Raw genomic sequence first — 19,858 nt, forward strand, 5'->3', positions numbered from 1 at the left:
CATTGTCATGTCTTCTGGGGTATTCTGTATTTGCTAATATTGTACATCTGCTTGTGATGTGATCTACTGTTTCTGTTTGTTGTTTGCAAAGTCTGCATTTATCTGTTGTGGTATTGGGATCTTTAATAATATGCTTGCTGTAATATCTGGTGTTTATTGTTTGATCCTGTATTGCAATCATGAATCCTTCCGTCTCACTGTATATATTGCCTTTTCTGGATGCGTCTTGATCGATTTGTGGCTGTGTTAGATGATACGGGTGCTGGCCATGTAGTGTTTTCTTTTTCCAATTTACTTTCTTCGTATCTGTTGATGTTATGTGATCTAAAGGGTTGTAGAAGTGGCTATGAAATTGCAGTGGTGTAGCCGATGTATTTATATGAGTGATTGCTTTGTGTATTTTGCTAGTTTCTGCTCGTTCTATAAAGAATTTTCTTAAATTGTCTACCTGTCCATAATGTAGGTATTTTATATCGATAAATCCCCTTCCTCCTTCCTTTCTGCTTAATGTGAATCTTTCTGTTGCTGGATGTATGTGATGTATTCTATATTTGTGGCATTGTGATCGTGTAAGTGTATTGAGTGCTCCTAGGTCTGTGTTACTCCATTTCACTACTCCAAATGAGTAGGTCAATATTGGTATAGCATAAGTATTTATAGCTTTTGTCTTGTTTCTTGCTGTCAATTCTGTTTTCAGTATTTTTGTTAGTCTTTGTCTATATTTTTCTTTTAGTTCTTTTTTAATATTTGTATTATCTATTCCTATTTTTTGTCTGTATCCTAGATATTTATAGGCATCTGTTTTTTCCATTGCTTCTATACAGTCGCTGTGGTTATCCAATATGTAATCTTGTTTAGTGTGTTTTCCCTTGACTATGCTATTTTTCTTAAATTTTTCTGTTCCAAAAGCCATATTTATATCATTGCTGAATACTTCTGTTATCTTTAGTAATTGGTTGAGTTGTTGATTTGTTGCTGCCAGTAGTTTTAGATCATCCATGTATAGCAAATGTGTGATTTTGTGTGGGTATGTTCCAGTAATATTGTATCCATAATTTGTATTATTTAGCATGTTGGATAGTGGGTTCAGAGCAAGACAGAACCAGAAAGGACTTAATGAGTCTCCTTGGTATATTCCACGCTTAATCTGTATTGGCTGTGATGTGATATTATTTGAATTTGTTTGGCTATTAAGTGTGGTTTTTCCAATTTTTCATTACTATGTTTAGGAACTGTATCAATTTAGGATCTACTTTGTATATTTCGAATATTTGTAGCAACCATGAGTGGGGTACACTATCAAAAGCTTTTTGGTAATCAATGTATGTGTAGTGTAACGACCTTTGTTTAGTTTTAGCTTGATATGTCACCTCTGCATCTATTATCAGTTGCTCTTTACACCCTCGTGCTCCTTTGCAACAACCTTTTTGTTCTTCATTTATAATTTTGTTCTGTGTTGTATGTGTCATTAATTTTTGTGTAATGACTGAAGTTAGTATTTTGTATATTGTTGGTAGGCATGTTATGGGGCGATATTTAGCTGGGTTTGCTGTGTCTGCTCGATCTTTAGGTTTCAGATAAGTTATTCCATGTGTAAGTGTATCAGGGAATGTGTATGGGTCTGCAATGTAACTGTTAAATAATTTAGTTAGATGTGAATGTGTTGAGGTGAACTTCTTTAGCCAGAAATTTGGTATTTTATCTTTTTCAGGGGCTTTCCAATTGTGAGTAGAATTAATTGCTTGGGTGACTTCATGTTGCAAAATTATCACTTCAGGCATTTGTGGTATCACCTTGTATGTGTATGTTTCTGCTTGTATCCACCGTGCATGCCTGTTATGTTGCACCAGGTTTGACCACATGTTGCTCCAGAAGTGTTCCATGTCTGTTATGTTTGGTGGATTGTCTATTTTAATGTGTGTGTTATCTATTGTCTGGTAAAATCTCTTTTGGTTTGTGTTGAATGTTTGGTTTTGTTTCCTTCTATTTTCACTTTTTTGTATCTTCTAAGTCATTTGGCCAATGCTTGTAATTTCTGCTTCTTTTCATCTAATTGCTCTATCACTTCTTGTTGTGAGATTTTACCTAACCTTTTTCTTTTTTTTCTGACATTTCATTTCTAATAAATTGTGTTAGCTGTCCGATGTCTTTTCTCAGTTTTTCTATTCTGATCTGTAGCCTGTGTTGCCATGCTGGTTTTGCATCATCATCATCATCATCATTATTATTATTGAGGAGCTTTCCACAAATGGACTCACTTTCAATTTCAAAAAGACACTACATATTCAATTCTGAACATCTAAAGGAAGTACACTAATGGTAAGTGCAAAACACAGTCAAAATAATAACTACAGAGGAAAATTCAGAAAAACTTGGTGTCCATACTGTTGAGAACTTAAGCTGAGAATAAAACGATTCCAGAACTCCAAAAACACTTAGTTCAACCAGATTTGTACCTTGAATTACTGCAATACTTGAGGAATGACAAATCGGTAAGTTAATATATTTTGCAATTTTCACTCAATAATGCATGGAATAATGTTTTTGGATAATTCATCTTTAACAAGGAAGTTTTCATTGCTCGACAGTGTTGTGTAAGAATAATGTGTGGTGTTCACTCACAATCATCATGTAGACATCTGTTTAAGGAGTTCAGCATTTTGGCTAGTGTTTCACAGTATATGTATTCCTTGTGAAGTTTCTATGTAAATAGCCCAGTACAGTTCGAAAGGAACAATACAGTACATGATTACAATACCACAATAAAAAACTGCATGAATTATTCTCCAATAAGTTTGACTTTAGTCCAAAAGGGGGGGGGGGGGCGGCAGTGCACAATGCTGCCACTAAAATTTTTGATCACTTACCCATTGATAAAGGCCTGACAGACACCAAAGCTAAATTTGGAAACAAACCAAAAAGTTTCTCCTTAATAACACGACTCTTGTTCCATAGAATAATTTGTAATTTTGTAATGTATAAAAGGTGGTGGATAGGAATTACTAATTCACATCTGCATTTAAAAAAAAAAAAAAAACAACCACTTGTCAATGGTCAGCATGCAGCCATATTTACATATTAAAGTTCAATGTGAATGCAAAATGGACTCATTCCATATCATTAGATCAATTGTTCTTATATCTTATGGCTGCATTCCACAACTCTCTGTCTGTTATCACAGTGGCCTGGTCCAAGGAACATGTTTCTGATCACTTTATGTTTCACCCACTCTTCAGTAACATTTAAGAATATGAAAATATATCTGCTGCATCAAAAGTGGTTTGGAGGTCACAGGAATAAGCTAAAAATTTGCTTAGCTTTCTGATCAAATTTATAAATAGATCTACTCAATAAAATCATGAATACAAAATAGCTGTGGGGTGATTCTGATCTTCTGTCACTTTTACCATCCTAATGCTCAAACCACGTTCACCGAGAGCTTTTATTTTATACCTTTATGGAAGTACTGTATTTAGAGATGAAATTGAGGTGTGTACTCTGAACAAATAGCAGTTTGTGATCACAATATTGCAACATTCACAAAAAACTGATTTACTTATGACTATGTACCAAGTTCAGTCTGTGGGCAGCATATACATTACATACAGTATGACTCAGAATGGACAAACAATATTTAATTTATTCCTGGTGCATGTTTCTTCTCAGTTAATATTACTGTAATCAGTTTAAATAACAAACCACAAATTCATGGAATATTGCAAATTGACCATTTCATGTTGTGGTTTGATGTAAAAAACTTAATACACTTTCTCGTATGAAGGTGAGGCCAGTCTATGAATGGCCTTGAAAACTTGCCCAATGTATGCACTATTTGAAGCAAACACTATACTTCGTAGTATAACAGATGGAGAGTGTTAGAATGTAAGTATTTATTGGTAATTTATTTAAACTGCATTTTCTATGAAATTATATCCATACAATAAGAATTAAGCAATCCACAAGAGCGCTACATATTTGTTAATCAGTGGCTACAATTTCCACTGTAATAAGGTGCAAGTGAAAATGCAACCAGGAGAAGTTATTATTCGAACATGATTTATTTTCTTTTGGGCACACAGCAGAGTGGATGTTTTATAATGACACTGTAATGATAGTATCAAACCACAATACTGCTATCATTGATGTTTTATTGCTGTCGATTATAGAATAGCAATACGCCTATTTCAGCTCTATGGCCACTTTCAACTTACCTTATCTGTAGGCAAGTATGATTTGTTACCAGTTGTACAATTATAACTAATAACAATTTTGTTTGTGTGTTGGTACTTACATCCAGATTACATCATGGTACTGTCAGTGTCTTATAATCTTATTGCTGCAGAAAGACCTTAAATTGCACCCTTTTTATTTGTTAATCATTTAATTAAATTTTCACTCATGAGTGCTGTTTTTGATGAACGTTAGCTTAGGTCTTTTATCAACGGTATGTAGTGTCGAAGTTTTGCCAACTAAACCAGTGTTTCTGTATGGTTACAATTTGTGTATTTATTTGTCTATGTATTGTAATGGTCTATGGGTGAGAGTATAATCTGTATTATGTTTTCATAGTGTGTATATATTTGCTTTTATTTTCTTTCTATTATCCAGAATGAAATTGTATTATTTCAATAAAATTACCTAGATAATGTTTATTTTTCAAATCCATTTAAGCATTTAATATTTTATCAGGATCTGGCCATTTTGGAAGAAATTTGAATCTATACACATTCACAAACAGGCCCTGATAAAATATTAAATAATTAAACATACCTAAAACAAAAAAATTATATAGGTAACTTTACTGAAATTATACAACTCAGTTCCGGATAATCTAAACAGAATAAAAACAAATACACATAAAAAAAGTTATGCATCACCCCAGTTCCTGTAACTCCTGAAGATAGATGTTGACTGGATACTTTATCACAGACACAGTCCCTTTGACTGTTCAGAGATGTCACTAAACCTGCCGAAAGATGTAACCAACCATGCATGAGCAGCACCTATTAGAAGGAGGGGGTCCGACACCCAATCAGTTCCAGTCATTCCACCAGCAATGAGGTACAAGGCTTCTGTTGTCTGTAGTTCAACTATGCCTAAACTCGATACCACACTTTGATCGCATCTTCAGCATTCTTCTGTAGCATCACATTTTGAAAGCTTCTATTCTCTTCTTGTCCAAACTATTTATCGTCCATGTTTCACTTCCATACAAATACTTTCAGAAATGTCTTCCTGACACTTAAATCTATACTCAATGTTAACAAATTTCTATTTTTCAGAAACGCTTCCTTGCCATTGCCAGTCCACATTTTATATTCTCTCTACTTCGACCATCATCAGTTATTTTGCTCCCCAAATAGCAGAACTCCACTACTTTAAGTGTCATTTCCCAATCTAATTCCCTCAGCATCACCCGACTTAAGTCGACTACATTCCATTATCCTCGTTTTGCTTTTGTTGATGTTCATCTTATATCCTCCTTTCAAGACACTACACTACGAAAACATAATGAAGACTATACTATCACACCATAGATAACTATAATACATACATAAACAAACACACAAATTTTAACAATGCAGCATCACTGGATTAGCTGTCAGAACTACAGCAGTATATACCATCAAGAAAAGACTTGACCTGAAATTTCTCAACTGCAGTCATAAGCGAAAATTAAATTACATGATTAACAAATAAAATCAGGCTGTGACTGAAGATCCTTATGCCACAATTACATAGTAAGACAATGACAGCACCATGATGCAATATGAACGCAAGTACCAACACACAATCAAACAAAATTGTTATTAGTTGTAATTTTACATCTTTCAACAAAATGTATTTGCTTGCAGACAGCCTGAAGAGGCCCATATAGCTGAACGGGCGTATTGCCAGTGTATAAACCATAGCAGTAAAACAATATCAATTACAGCAGAATTCTAGTTCAGTGCTATTACTATAATATCCTAACATGATTAAGCCAAAGTGGCACCATCAAAAGATGTACATATAGCTAATCTGACATTGTCAAACAGGTACAATAACACAGTGCAACACAGGCTACATCCCATTCCGTAATATTTTATAAAGATCTGACTGATTTGAAAGAAATCAAAATCTATATACACTCACTGACAGACCCTGATAAAATATTGAATTATCGACTTCTTTTTAACTTATATTTATGTAAAACATGAGTTTTACTCCATAGTTCACTAGGTTGTGAACTGATAACTAAAGGTGAACTTTATTTAATCTGCAAAATTTTGTTAGTCAAAGGTGATCCTAGTTCATAGTAATATAATCTGAGATTAATCACATTCCTCCTCTTCTTCGTTACGGCCTCTGTAGGACAGTGGGTACCACTTCATGGATTGCATTTTCCTGTGCTCCTTCCAGAACCTCTTCAACCTTTCTCTTTTCCCCTCCCATTCTTCTTCCGAGATCTCCAGTATCAGCTCTTCTCGTCTGCTTCCCTGGTGACTATCCTTTTCCCGTACCCTTCCCTCTCGTCGTTCTGCAGCATGTTATTCGGTGTGTACTTGTTTCTTCAATTTTCCTTTCCTTCCATCCCGATCCCCAAATACAACCAATCCTTGGTGTGTGTGTGTGTGTGTGTGTGTGTGTGTGTGTGGGGGGGGGGGGGGGGGGGGGGAGACCAAACAGCGAGGTCATTGGTCCCATTGGATTAGGCAAGTATGTGGAAGGAAGTCAGCGATGCCCTTTCAACCATCCCAACATTTGCCTAAAATTATTCAAGGAAATCACAGAAAACCTATACCAGGATGGCTGGACACAGGTTTGAAGCACTGTCCATTATCTAACCACTGCGCCACCTCACTCAGTAAACCAATCCTTCCGGAGTTCAACAACCCACTTTGTTCCTATCTTCTCTCTTGTCCTCCCTGTTGCCTTCAATATTATTTTTGTCAGTCTATCCATATTCATCCTGATTACAAGTGTGGAAAACTTTGAAGGGGTGGGGGAAATGTCTGATTACTCCTGGTATTCTCCCCATGTTCCAGTACAGTTCTTCGCTAGGTCTTCGCATCCATCTCTCACCACTTCTTTTGGGGCCTAGTCTTCTACTCTGCATTTTTCTTTCATCTTCCTCTAGTTTTTCTATACCATATCTTCCTAGTGGTGGTGTCGCAGCAGTGTACAATACCACATCCCCCACCACTGTCTTGTAATGTCCGATTTTTACATCTGTAGATATATTCTTTTTACTGTATACATCACTGGTCATACAAAAGGCTAGGCTCACATCATCTTTATCCTCTGTTATTTCCTCAATTTTCCTGTTTCTGAGATTAGTGTTTAAGGCCTGCATATTTATGAGTTAAGCTTGATCTGAGCTGATTTTCTGTGCCAATCTAAGATCAAATGCATTGTACAATCAGCCCTAGCACACTGGTCATAGCACAAGGACATTATGTGCAAGTGTTTTGCATTAACTTGTTGAAAGTTAAGGTCATGGAGACCTCAAAGATAGGGCACAGCCACACACCTTAACACATAAGAAATGTAGTGCATACTGTCCAAATTATCAACTATACAAAACAGATGTGACAGTTTTGTGTACACAATGGCACCCATAGCAGGACACCAGATACTGGACCCACATTATGACTAATGCCATCTGCCAATTCCATTCTCCCTGGAACTTCCACAGACAGATACATTATTGTGATGCTGTACTCAGAACTGGGACTGTCTGAAAAGACAATGCTTTGGCACTTCTGTGTCCTGTGTTGTTTTTCGGTGCATCATCATTGGTTAATTAAGGGAGGCTGCAGCAAAAGTCACCATGCTGACAGCCTGTCATGCTCCAGACATTATTGCATTCTCCTTGTAGACAGGTGGGCAGATGTGTGGATAAATTATGGGTTTCAAGGGATCATTGGTCCTTCCATTCTAGATATGCCACAAACAAGGGAGAAAACCATTTTACTTTAAACCAAAAACATAATGGGCAAAAGAAAACTGGTGGAAGACAGGGGAGATACAAGGTAACAGGGTACAACAGACATCAGCTAAGAGTAATTGGAGAACTACTAGAGCTCGTGTGACGGAACACGCACCTTTGCACCCAACTACATCTCACTGTAGTTCAAATTTTGCATTTCACTTCTACACATTTTGTTCTATAGATAGAGCAGAATTATTGTAAGGTTGCTGGTGGACAATGACAATGAGTAAGAGATGAAAACTAGAGAGATGAGGTACTTTCACTCTTCAAGAAAGTATGACCTGTGAAGAAAATTTGTTACAGGTTAAAATTGTGCCTTTGACTGGGACATAAAGCTAAATATCTGCCTTTTGGGACCAGTACACTAACAATTGTGCTACCTTACTACAACCTATAAAATGTCTCAAAGAGTTGCTTTGTGACTAAATCCGCTCCATACCTTTGAAATACCACAGAGGCTTCAACTAGCGTCTCTGGTGAAAGTAATGAACAGGCTGATTAGTATTTTTTCTTTGGGGCAGATCTCGAAGAGTAAAAGATGGATTGCAAAATTGGAAACATTCATAACTATATTTTTGTTTTTGCATCAGTTGACTTTTCCATTTAATTTTCTTCCAATATGCACACAATCTGACTTATTACTATGTATCAAGTAATCTGCTAATTTGATTTCTCCAAGTGTTTACTATCACCATCTTATTTCTATGCCAGAACTGAAACAGTATTTTGTGTGGCCAAAAACACAGTCCTTTCATTTATATTTTCAGGTAAATTTAAACTGTGATGGCAGATTACATCCTTTAATCTTCCTCACATTATACGCTGAATGTACATTCCCAACAAGTAGTTTTGCCATCCTTACGTTGGCATTTTATGATACCAGTAGAGGCAGCTAGTAAGTTCTAACTAATTTGTAGTTCTGACTAAAATCTAATTCAATACATATATCTCTTTCCATCAGTTCTTCACCAGTAAATTATTCATGGAAGTGAATACTGAACAGTGTCACCATTTCCATTCAACATGTACTGAATGGTATTTACTCATTTTTATCATAGTCATTTTCTGTAAACGTGCCCTACAACAACAAATAATTTTGAACTTGCCAAAGTGACAGCAGCATTTGGCACCCACTGTACCAAAGGCAAACTTTAGAGCACAAATAGTTCAGAGATGGATTTCCATCTAATAAATGATGTGAAAATATTTTTGTGTGGAACTGGTAGTATTGCGGAGTCAGAAACTAAAATAAGAAACTGTGACTGCACTTCCTGGAGATACATGCTCTTAGCACACAGACAACATATAGCATAAAAATGTTACAGAATGAGTAGTGTCAAACGTTGAACTTGGCATTTAAACTGCTTGCTGTTTACCCATAGAACACTAGCACACACAGCAAAGGAAAACTCATGTTGAATAAAATACAAGTTCTACAAATTGCCAAAGTCTATGGCACTATCACAATGTCCATATTATCAGATTTAAGCTTCTCCACCCTCTGAATTCTATCTTGACATTAACAAACATCTTGGACTCAGTGGATGTCCATTAGCCAGATTTACTGTCTAACATTAAGCATTTAAAGAGACTTTACTCAATTAAACAATAAAAAATAATCACAGAGGCAAAAAGTGACTATCTAAACATTGACAAATAGAAGTCACAATTGCTCAACAGTAAAAATGTAACAATAAAAACATACAGGACGCAAGAGATGTCCCACGTTCTTTCCAGTCCTCTTCCGTATTTCATCCTCCACCATCATCCTTAGCTGTTCCTGGCTTTCCTTTGTTCGAGACATCATCAATCGAACTGCACGAGAAACTGTAGGATCCACTTCTCGTTCTGTCATGTCTGTAATAATAAGAATGTCACATGATATTTTTTATGACAGAAATTACACTGCTGGTAAAAATTAAATCTACCATATCAATTATTTTGAATCTAACTTGTAGCTAGAATGGACTTTCACATTTCTCACCAAACAATGACCTGCACTACAGCAGAACAATCATAGCAACAACGAAAGACACATAGCCAAAAAAACCACTGAAAATTAAATCCACATACGACTACAAGTATGAATGCACACATACATTCACTCAGAAGCCAATCTGCACTTGTATATCACTGAATAGGTTGTAGCCTGAAACCTAGTTATGTTACTGTACTGATACTTGCATGTAAGTGCAACACATTAATCAGCTATAGGTGAGTATGTGTCTTTCCACTTTTGTTATTGTTTCCACCCTGGCATTGGCATTATTGTTTCAAAGGTTAAATACTCCAATAAGACACTTTACTTACTATGAAAGTATTCATCACTATGAAACAAGTACACCTACACCAACATCTACATCTACATCGATACTCCACAAGCCACTGTATGATGCATGGCAGAGGGTAGCCTGTACCATTTCCTTTCCTGTTCCACCCGCAAATAGAGAGGGGGAAAAATGATTGTGTCTGCCACCATGAGCCCTAATTTATCAGATCTCATCTTAGTAGTCCTTACGCACAATATATGTTGGCAGCAGTAGAAGTGTTTGGCCGTCAGCTTCAAATGCCGGTTATCTATATTTTCTCAACAGTGTTTCACGAAAAGAAAGTTGCCTTTCCTCGTGGGATTCCCATGTGAGTTCCCCAAGCATCTCCGTAATACTTGCATATTGTTCAAACCCACCAGTAACAAATCTAGCAGCCCACATCTGACTTGTTTCAATGTCTTCCTGGTACAGATCCAAAACACACTAACAACACTCAATAACAGGTCGCACCAGTGTCCTATATGCAGTCTCCTTTACAGGTGAACCACTCTTTCCTAAAATTCTCCCAATAAACCGAAGTCTACCATTCGCCTTCCCTACCACAGTTCTCACATGCTCGTTCCACCTCATCTCTCTTTGCAACGTTATGCCTAGATATTTAAATGACTTGAATAAGTCAAGCAGGACACTAGTAATACTGTATCCGAACATTACAGGTTTTATCTTCCTACTCATCCGCATTATTTTACATTTATCCTCATTTAGGGCTAGCAGCCACTCATCACACCAACTGGAAATTTTGTTTAAGTCATTTTGTGTCTTCCTACAATCACTCAACATCTACACCTTACAGTACACCACAGCATCAGCAAACAGCCACAGGTTGCTGCCCACCCTGTCCACCAAATCATTTATGTATATAGAGAAAAACAGTAGTCCTGTCACACTTCGCTTGGGCACTGCTGATGATGCCCTCATCTCCGATGAACACTCACCATCGAGGAGTGCATCTTTGCTATATGGTGAGTGGCTACTATCCTTTTCGTAATATTGTTACATTCCATCCTGCATTTTCTGTTGTCTGACAAATAAAAATTACCTACATCACATATTACTTAGCCATAACTTGGTACAGAAGGAAGTGAAGTACACAACCAGGAGAACAGACAGTCATCACCTTCAACATATGCAACATTGGCAACACAGTGAATGATTTGAAAGGTAAAGCTATTATTCAACCTGCAGGTTGGTTTGATTCAGATCAATGGCGCAACTCAATATTTTTCTCATTAACAAAGAATTGCAAGAAATTAAAGAACTGAAAAGTGACAGACAAAAATCCTTGTATTTACCAAGAATCAAATCTGGGATATAGAACTTTTAGTCTAGGCTTACTGCTTTAACAAACACACAACTAATGCAGCAGCCATCAGATTTGCGTGACCCTACATATCTGATTAAGGTTAATTACTCTAGGATAATGTTAAGTGTACTTAAGGCTTAACTCACTTAGCAGAGCTACATTTGTAATGAACTGCTAATCATGCCAATTAAACCATGGAAAATCCAGGATGGAATGTCACAATATTATAAAAAAGATAGATGCTAATCAACTTAGAGATGCTGAGATGCAGATAGGCACAACAAAAAGACCGTTGCAAAATAAGCAATCTGATGGTGGTCAGATGGAGAGATAAGGTACGGGAGATCTCCTGTGCCTATCTCTCCAATCACCCACCACCTCCAAAAGTCCCACTGTCCAACCACAGAGAAGCATTCCCCTTGTGACTCATAACCACCTAGGACTGGAGCAACTGAATTGCATTCTCTGCTAGGGTTCCTAGTACCTCTAGTTATGCTCTGAAATGAGGAATGTCCTACCCACTATTCTTTCCAGCCCTCCCACAGTGGTATTCTGCCATCCACAGAACCTACACAATATCCTCATCCATCCCTACACAAGCCTGCTCCCAACTCCTTGCCTCATAGTTCATACCCCTGTAATAGGCTTAGATGCAAGACCTATTCCACACATCCTCCCAGCACCACTTATTGCAGTCCGGCCACAAGTGTCACATGTCGTGTCAAAGGCAGGGCTACCTGTGAAACCAGTCACGAGATCTCACTTTAAGTTACAACCACTGTGCTGCATCCTATGTGGGCATGAAAACCAACAAACTGTCAGTCCACATGAATGGTCACTGACAAACTGTGGCCAAGAAACAGCTACACCACCCCACTGTTGAGCATGTTGCTCAACACGTTCTTCATTTCAAGGGCTGCTTCACAGCCTGTGCCTCCTGGATTCTTCCTACCAACACTAGCTATTCTGAATTACACAGGTGGAAACTCTTCCTGCAATGTATCTTACATTTCCATAAACCCCTTGGCCTCAACCCTCGTTAGTCAACCCATCTGGCCCCTTCCCTGGTCCCATTCTAGCACTACACAGCCCTGTATTCCACCAATGCACCCACAGTCTTTTTACTTCTCTCCTTTTCTGATGCCCCTCCCCCACCCTCCATCTAACCTCCCCGACTGCACCTAACTGCCCTACCCTTTCTCCACCTTGTCCTTGCGTGCTCCCACAAGCAGCCCTTTTCTGCCCCCCACCCCTACTCTGTTATCAGATGCACTTGTATGCAGCTCTCGCTAGGATAAGTGATTAATATTTAAATAAGAGCTAATTTAGTTAATATTACATTTTAGACTAGTGTATATACTACTTCTCTAGGCTATCTATTGAAGGTTTCGCTTTTCTGACTGTATTTATATCGAAAAGAAAGTATTTTTGTAAAAGGCCGGTAGTCGCTAGTTTTGTTTAGGTTCTTTAGGCATAAATTTCACGCGAGTGTAGATTTTCGTTTCTGACTAGTGTTATCACTTCAAAGTGAAATTAATTCATGTCGGTCATACAGAGCAAGGTAGTTAAAACTTTCGGAAGTAAATTTAAAAGTTTGTTTACATTAGTGTTTATTTACGAATTAGTAGGCTACAGGTTACAAAACTACTGTGGTCTTGTGGCAACTTATTCTCTGCTTTTGTGTTAAGTTTGTCTATCAAATCATGTGTGACAAATGTGGTGGTTGCCGTAGAAATTTGAAAGAGGCGATGTTCTGTGTAGACTGTAAGTTATGGTTTCATTGGGGTGATTGTAGCGGCAAGGAAATGAGGATAGAAAATGAGGCTCTTCCATGGCAGTGTAGGTTATGTAAAAAGGACAGAAAAATTGCTGAACAGGAGGCAAAAATTTGTGCCCTTAAGGCTGAATTAGAAAACGCAAACTTGGAATTATGTAGGTTAAGAGAGGAAGAAAGACTGGGAACTGGGAAAAGGTAGCAAGCAAAGGGCAAAATAGGGGAACACTTGAAAAAACTCCAGAAATTCAATTAGTAAATCAGTTTGGCTTGCTATCTGAAGTGGAGGAAGGGCCTCATCCAGATGTAGTTGAAAGTAGGTTGAAGCAGAATATTAGCTTAAAGAAAAAAAGACAGGTCGGGATCAAACTAGAATAGGAAAAGAAGAATTCTGCTTATAGGCACCAGTCATGAGAGGGGTTTGGGCCAGCAGCTTCAGGAGAAATTGGGTGCAGGGTACAAGGTCACAAGTTTTGTGAAACCGAGTGCTAGCCTTAGCCAGGTGACAGAAAACTTAGGTCAGCTATGCAGGAACACTGAGAAGGAAGATCAGGTAATCATAGCTGGGGCAGCAGGAAACAGCGTGGCTATGAATCCAAGATACAGTATTAGGGGTGACCTGGATAAAATAGGAGCAGAAACTGAGCACACAAATGTGGGGTTTGTGGAGCTCTTTCAGCACCATGATCAGCCCTGGGTAAACACTGCTGTAAGGCATGTTAACACTGAGCTGAACAGGATGCTCCCTCCAGACACCAGCAAAAATCTTACAAGTGTTGTTTCATTAAATGCTATTGGTAAGTGGGGATACACTACATATAGCCTGCACCTGAATAGAATGGGGAAAAATAAGTTAGCTTCTCTATTAGCAGAAACTGTAAGGGGGTCCACAGTCATGCAAGGAGTGATCACTGTGGTTAATGGGTCCAGGCAGACAGATTTTTTAGGTTAAAGCCAAAGTCGAGTCAGATGACAATCAAGATAAATAGAATAAAAGAACCTTCATGTACAGTAAATAGGGGTAAAGCTAAGGGCAGTATCAACTTACTTCATCAAAATATCAGGGGAATAAAAAATAAAGTAGATGAGCTTTTAGTGTGTTTAGATGATCTCAAAACTAAGAATGAGATTGATATAATCTGTCTGTCTGAACACCATGTAACTGTGGGCATGGATAATGTCAGTATAAGTGGGTATAATTTAACATCTTACACTTGCAGATCTAGGATGGATAATGGAGGAGTTGCCATTTTCACAAAACAAGGGTATAAATTTTGTGTTGATCAGCACTTTGAGATTCGTGCGTGTGATAATGTAGCATTGATATTAGCAACAGTGTACAGGTCCCCATTAGGAGACTGGGAGCTATTCATAAAAAAAGTTTGACTCCCTATTACGCTGTGTCAGACAGAACAAAGAAGTTTTTGATCTGTGGTGATTTCAAGGAAAACTTTCTAAATAATTCTGAGAGGACAAGTGAACTAGAAGTGTTATTAACAACATGCAACTTAGCATCAGTGATCAATTTCCCTACACGTATAGCTGAAGACAGCAGCACACTAATAGATAATGTATTTGTACAGAAAGAGGGTGTAAAACAAACACACGCTTTCCCTGTGGTAAATGGATTGTCAGACCATGATGCACAACTGATTAACTTACAAAACTTAACAGGGTGTACAGTTCAGAAGCCATTAAGTAAAAGTGTGAGGTCGCTCAACCTGGCATCTATACAGCACTTCAGATAAAGCTTAAGAAATGCTAATTGGGGAGATGTATATAATTAGCCAAATGCTAATCACAAATGCAACATATTTCTTAATACATTTATATCCCTTTTTGAACATTGTTTCTCAAGGAAAATTACTAAATGTATCACTACACATTTTTCAAAGAAACTGTGGATTACTAGAAGTATTAAAGTGTCTTCAGAAAGAAAAAGAAAACTGTATGAAACAGCAAGAACTAGTATAGATCCAGAAGTAGTTTTACACTGTAAAATTATTGTAACATACTGAGAAAAGTTGTAAGGAAATCAAGAAATATGTATGTCAGAGAAGAAATTAATAACTCCAGCAATAAAATAAAATCAAATCAATATGGAATGTTGTTAGAAGGGAGACAGGAAAAGTAACCACTGCGGTAGGTAGTATTACTATTAGGGAGAATGAGACCATCCAAACCAACAGTACACAAGTAGCTAATGTATTTAACAACCATTTCTTAAGTGCAGGAGAAAAAATTGGTGAGGACAGTTCAAAAGAAAAAGCTAGGCAGTACATGAAAGAGTCTGTTTTTGAAGAAATTTAGTCAGATTAAGTTTCACCTAACAACCTCTTGTGAAATAAGTAAAATGATTAAATCTTTGAAAACTAAATGTTCTGTTGGAGTAGATGACATCTCTAATAAGATATTAAAACAATGTGGAGCAATTACAGCTTATGTTCTGAGACACACATGCAATGCATCACGAACTCAAGGTGTTTTCCCAGAGAGGTTAAAATATGCCATTGTCAACACTGCTCTACAGAAAGGGGGACACCACAGGTGTCAATAATTATCAGCCAGTATCCTTGCTTACAGCATTTTCAAAAATCTTCGAGAACGTAATGTACTCAAGTGTGGTGAGCCATCTCAACAGTAATGGGATACTTAGTAAATCACAATTCGAATTTCAAAAATGCTGTTCCACTGAGACAGCAATATACAATTACACTGTCCACGAGTCCTTAAATAGTAAAATGTCACCAATAGGAATTTTCTGTGACTTGTCCAAAGTATTTCATTGTGTGAACCATGACATGTTACAGAAATTACAGTTCTATGGTATAAATGTAATAGCATATGAGTGGTTTAAGTCGTAAATACAGAACAGGAAGTAAGAAGTTTCCTTATATGGGTCAAGTGATTTAAGTAAGTTTGCCACTTCATCTAACTGGGGTGAAATTACATTAGGTGTTCCACAGGGTTCAATCATGAGTCCCCTTCTGTTCTTGATGTATGTGAATGACATCCCTTCCTATCTGAAACAGGAAGCTGAACTGACACTGTTTACTAACGATACAAGCATCATTATTAATCCAGTAGAAGAAACTCCAATTGAAAATGATACAAATAAGGTCTTTGGGGAAAGTCATTATTTGGTTTTCTGCAAATGGGCTTGCTCTAAACTTTGAAAAAACACAGTACATCCAATTTTCTGCTGCAAAAAGTTTAGTTCCTTCAATAACTAACACATCAACAGAAGTCAGTGGACAGGTAGAGCATACCAAGTTTTTGGGTGTACACATAGATGAGAATCGTAATTGGAAAAATTCATATTTTGTATCTTCTAAAGTGACTAGATTCAGCAACTTTTGCAAACAGAATAATTGCCAATTTTGAGGATATAGAAATTAGTAAGCTAGCATACTTTGCATACTTTCGCTATCTGATGCCATGCGGAATAATATTTTGGGGTAACAACATTTAGACAAAAAGTATTCACTGCTCAAAAGAAAGTGGTTAGAATAATGTGTGGTGTTCATAGTACACATCTTGTACGCATCTGTTTAAAAGATTGGGAATTCTTACAATAGCCTCACAGTACATTTACTTACTAATGAAATTTGTTCTCAACAACATGTACCAGTTTAAAAACAACAGTGACATTCATGATTATAACCCCAGGAAAAAGAAAGACTTACACTATCCTTTACTCAATGTATCTTTAACACAGAAAGGGGTAAAATATGCTGCAACAAAAGTGTTCGACAAATTATCAGACGAAATACAATGTCTGACAGACAGCAGTAATAGCTTCAAAAATAAATTGAAGTCATATCTCCTTGGCAACTCCTTCTATACCACAGATGAATTCTTGAATAGGAATCAATATATCTATAAATATAGTATATGCATTTTGTGCCACTTAAGGGAATGGGGTAAATAATAGAAATATTAATCCTCAATTCTGTATTATATATTAAAAATCTTGCTTCATATGTGCATTTCCTGTGCACTTGACACATTCCACATTATAACGGCTACCGCACCTTGTGACTGATCAAACAATGGAACATGCAACCAACAAACTAACTAAACTAACTATCCCCCCCTTTCCCGCCACAGCCTCCTCCTTATCCCCACCACCCACTTGCTTCTCCCATCATGCACTGTTGCTCGCAGTCTGGGCTCAGCAGCCGGACCTCTATGGTATATGGTGGCAGTGGTTGTGTGTGTGTGTGTGTGTGTGTGTGTGTGTGTGTGTGTGTGTGTGTGTGTGTGTGTCTATATCCAATGAAGGCCTTGTCGACCGAAAGCTTATTTTCTGACTTTTTGTTGTGGCTATTTGACACTTAGCATCTCTACTATATGGTGAGTGGCAACTATTCTTTTCATAATAATGACCATTATATGTCACACTGTGGAACAGTTCATTTTATACTGAGAACAAGGAGATTTTAAATTACTTGGTATTCAATTATTTTATCCTCTTAATAATACTCAGGAATTTTATCATACCAGTTAGCGAACTTCTTTAAATCATATGAAGTCCAAGTCTATTATCACACTTATAACAAAACACCAAATTAGATCATTCACAGCATCGAACACTACACACAATGTTTCCAAAAATCAGATAAATTTCAATTCACTAGTGATAACTAATGCACATCTAGCAAGACACTGATGCAGTATACAAACTTTAATAGAAAATGAAGCAAAAGAAGTGGTAAGGAAAAGAATGAAAGCACAAAACTGAAGAAAATTATGAATATGGAAAGGAGAATTAGAAGTAACAATAAAAGAGGTAAGACATACAAGAAGATCCTGCAGAAGAACACACCATAAGAAAAAACTGTTATAAACAAATAGAAATTATTTTAGATAACTTACAGAACTGGCTCATTACAAGGCTTTGAACAGATTGATCTGACATTGAACAGGACATATATGGAAGACAAACTCTAGTGTTCAAGGCAATGAGAAATACAAACAAGTCAGAAAAAGATACAGAGCAAGGGTATACAATTAAAAAAGATCAATGGATTAGACATTATTAAGAAGATAAGACATTATAAAGAGTTATGGTGCAATCAGGATGATGTTGGGAATCACACATTTTGCCATAAAACCTGCAGATTTAACAAAAAACAGCAGAACTTCCTTTCATCTCACATTCTTAAATATGCACATTCCCATGTCAACATATGCTGGAAAAGACTTGTGGAATACAAATGTTAAATCTCTGTTCAGAAAAGGGCAGTAGAAACCAATGTGGGAACTACAAAAGGCTTTAGTCCACTGGATGCTGCATACAAAATTTACTACAAGTCTTGATCAGAGTAAAAGGCACTTCTCCAACAAGGACAATGTACAGTGTGTAAACTTTTAGATGGCAGACCTCTCCCTAGTCCTGAACCGGTAGAAGTCTAAACGTCGGGAGGCTTCGGCAGGCACGCAGTTTCGACTGCTGCCAACATTACTTAGCTGACTGTGTTGTACAAGGTAGCCATTGTAGTCTGCTTCGTTATTGTTTTGCGCTGCACTGTTCTGCGTGTTTTTATTGTGCAGTTGTGCTAAACATTATCAAAATGAGTGAAGAGGCAGTTGCTGGCCCATCTCTGGAGTCGCCAACAACACCTACCAGTAGACCTACGGTTAGAAGGAAACCAGTATTACGTAGCGATGCTCGCAAAATTATATTGCGCGTGATTGAATGCTGCGAAAGGGAAGGGGAGCACAAAAAATTGGTTCACCCCATTTACAAATCTTCAGTGAGAGCTGCTACATACACAGGACAAAGCATGCGTAGCACTGGAAGATTCAAGCAGAACGCACAGAGGGTAGACATACATACATTCATTTTTATATATAGAGATTGACAGTTACGTTATACTATATGACCTGTGTATGTATATTTAAATTTTATAATTAATAGTTTAACATTGCGGGGAATGAAATAAAATGAAAAAAATTGCGAGCAGTGGGATTCGAACTGCGTCCGCTGTGTGGCAAGCCTTTTTCTTACTCCATTGTGCTACGCATGCTACAGAGACGTAATAGTTGAAACATTGTTCATTAATCTTCTCAGGCGTTCGGAGAACAACTCACCAAAGTTTCATTGCACACACACACACACACACATATATATATATTTTTTTTTTTTTTTTTTTTAATTGACATGACGATTTCACTTTTGTTTACGAACAACATTTAAAGCGAGTTTTACTTCCGAGCCATTCGTCTGCTTTGGTGTAAGCATGACGCGCAATTTGTAGTGCCAGCACTGCAACTGGTAGGCGTGCCTTGTCCCCAACGGCACCCCTCCACTCGCCAGCCAATGCTTGCTTCCTCCTCTCCCCGCACTCCCCTCACAACTCTGCCGTCTTACAGTTAACACACTATAGATTTAGAAAACCACATTTGTGTAGTGACAACATTTTAAAATAAAACTATTCACAGAAAATGAAAAATAATTCAACTGTGAAGCC

General features: G+C 37.4%; 1 protein-coding gene across 4 annotated transcripts in view; it reads right to left on the reverse strand.

Moving 5' to 3' along the window:
- The window catches only part of LOC124555029 (integrator complex subunit 12-like), an 82,008-nt gene that overhangs the window by 55,989 nt on the left and 6,161 nt on the right, over positions 1-19,858 (reverse strand). For all 4 annotated transcript variants that reach the window (XM_047128787.1, XM_047128785.1, XM_047128784.1 and 1 more), the window contains exon 2: positions 9,681-9,832. The gene's annotated coding sequence lies outside the window, so the exon portion shown is untranslated. The remainder of the gene's footprint in view (positions 1-9,680; positions 9,833-19,858) is intronic.

This window comes from Schistocerca americana, chromosome X, assembly GCF_021461395.2.
Source record: "Schistocerca americana isolate TAMUIC-IGC-003095 chromosome X, iqSchAmer2.1, whole genome shotgun sequence".
In the NCBI taxonomy this organism is placed as follows: Eukaryota; Metazoa; Arthropoda; class Insecta; order Orthoptera; family Acrididae; genus Schistocerca; species Schistocerca americana.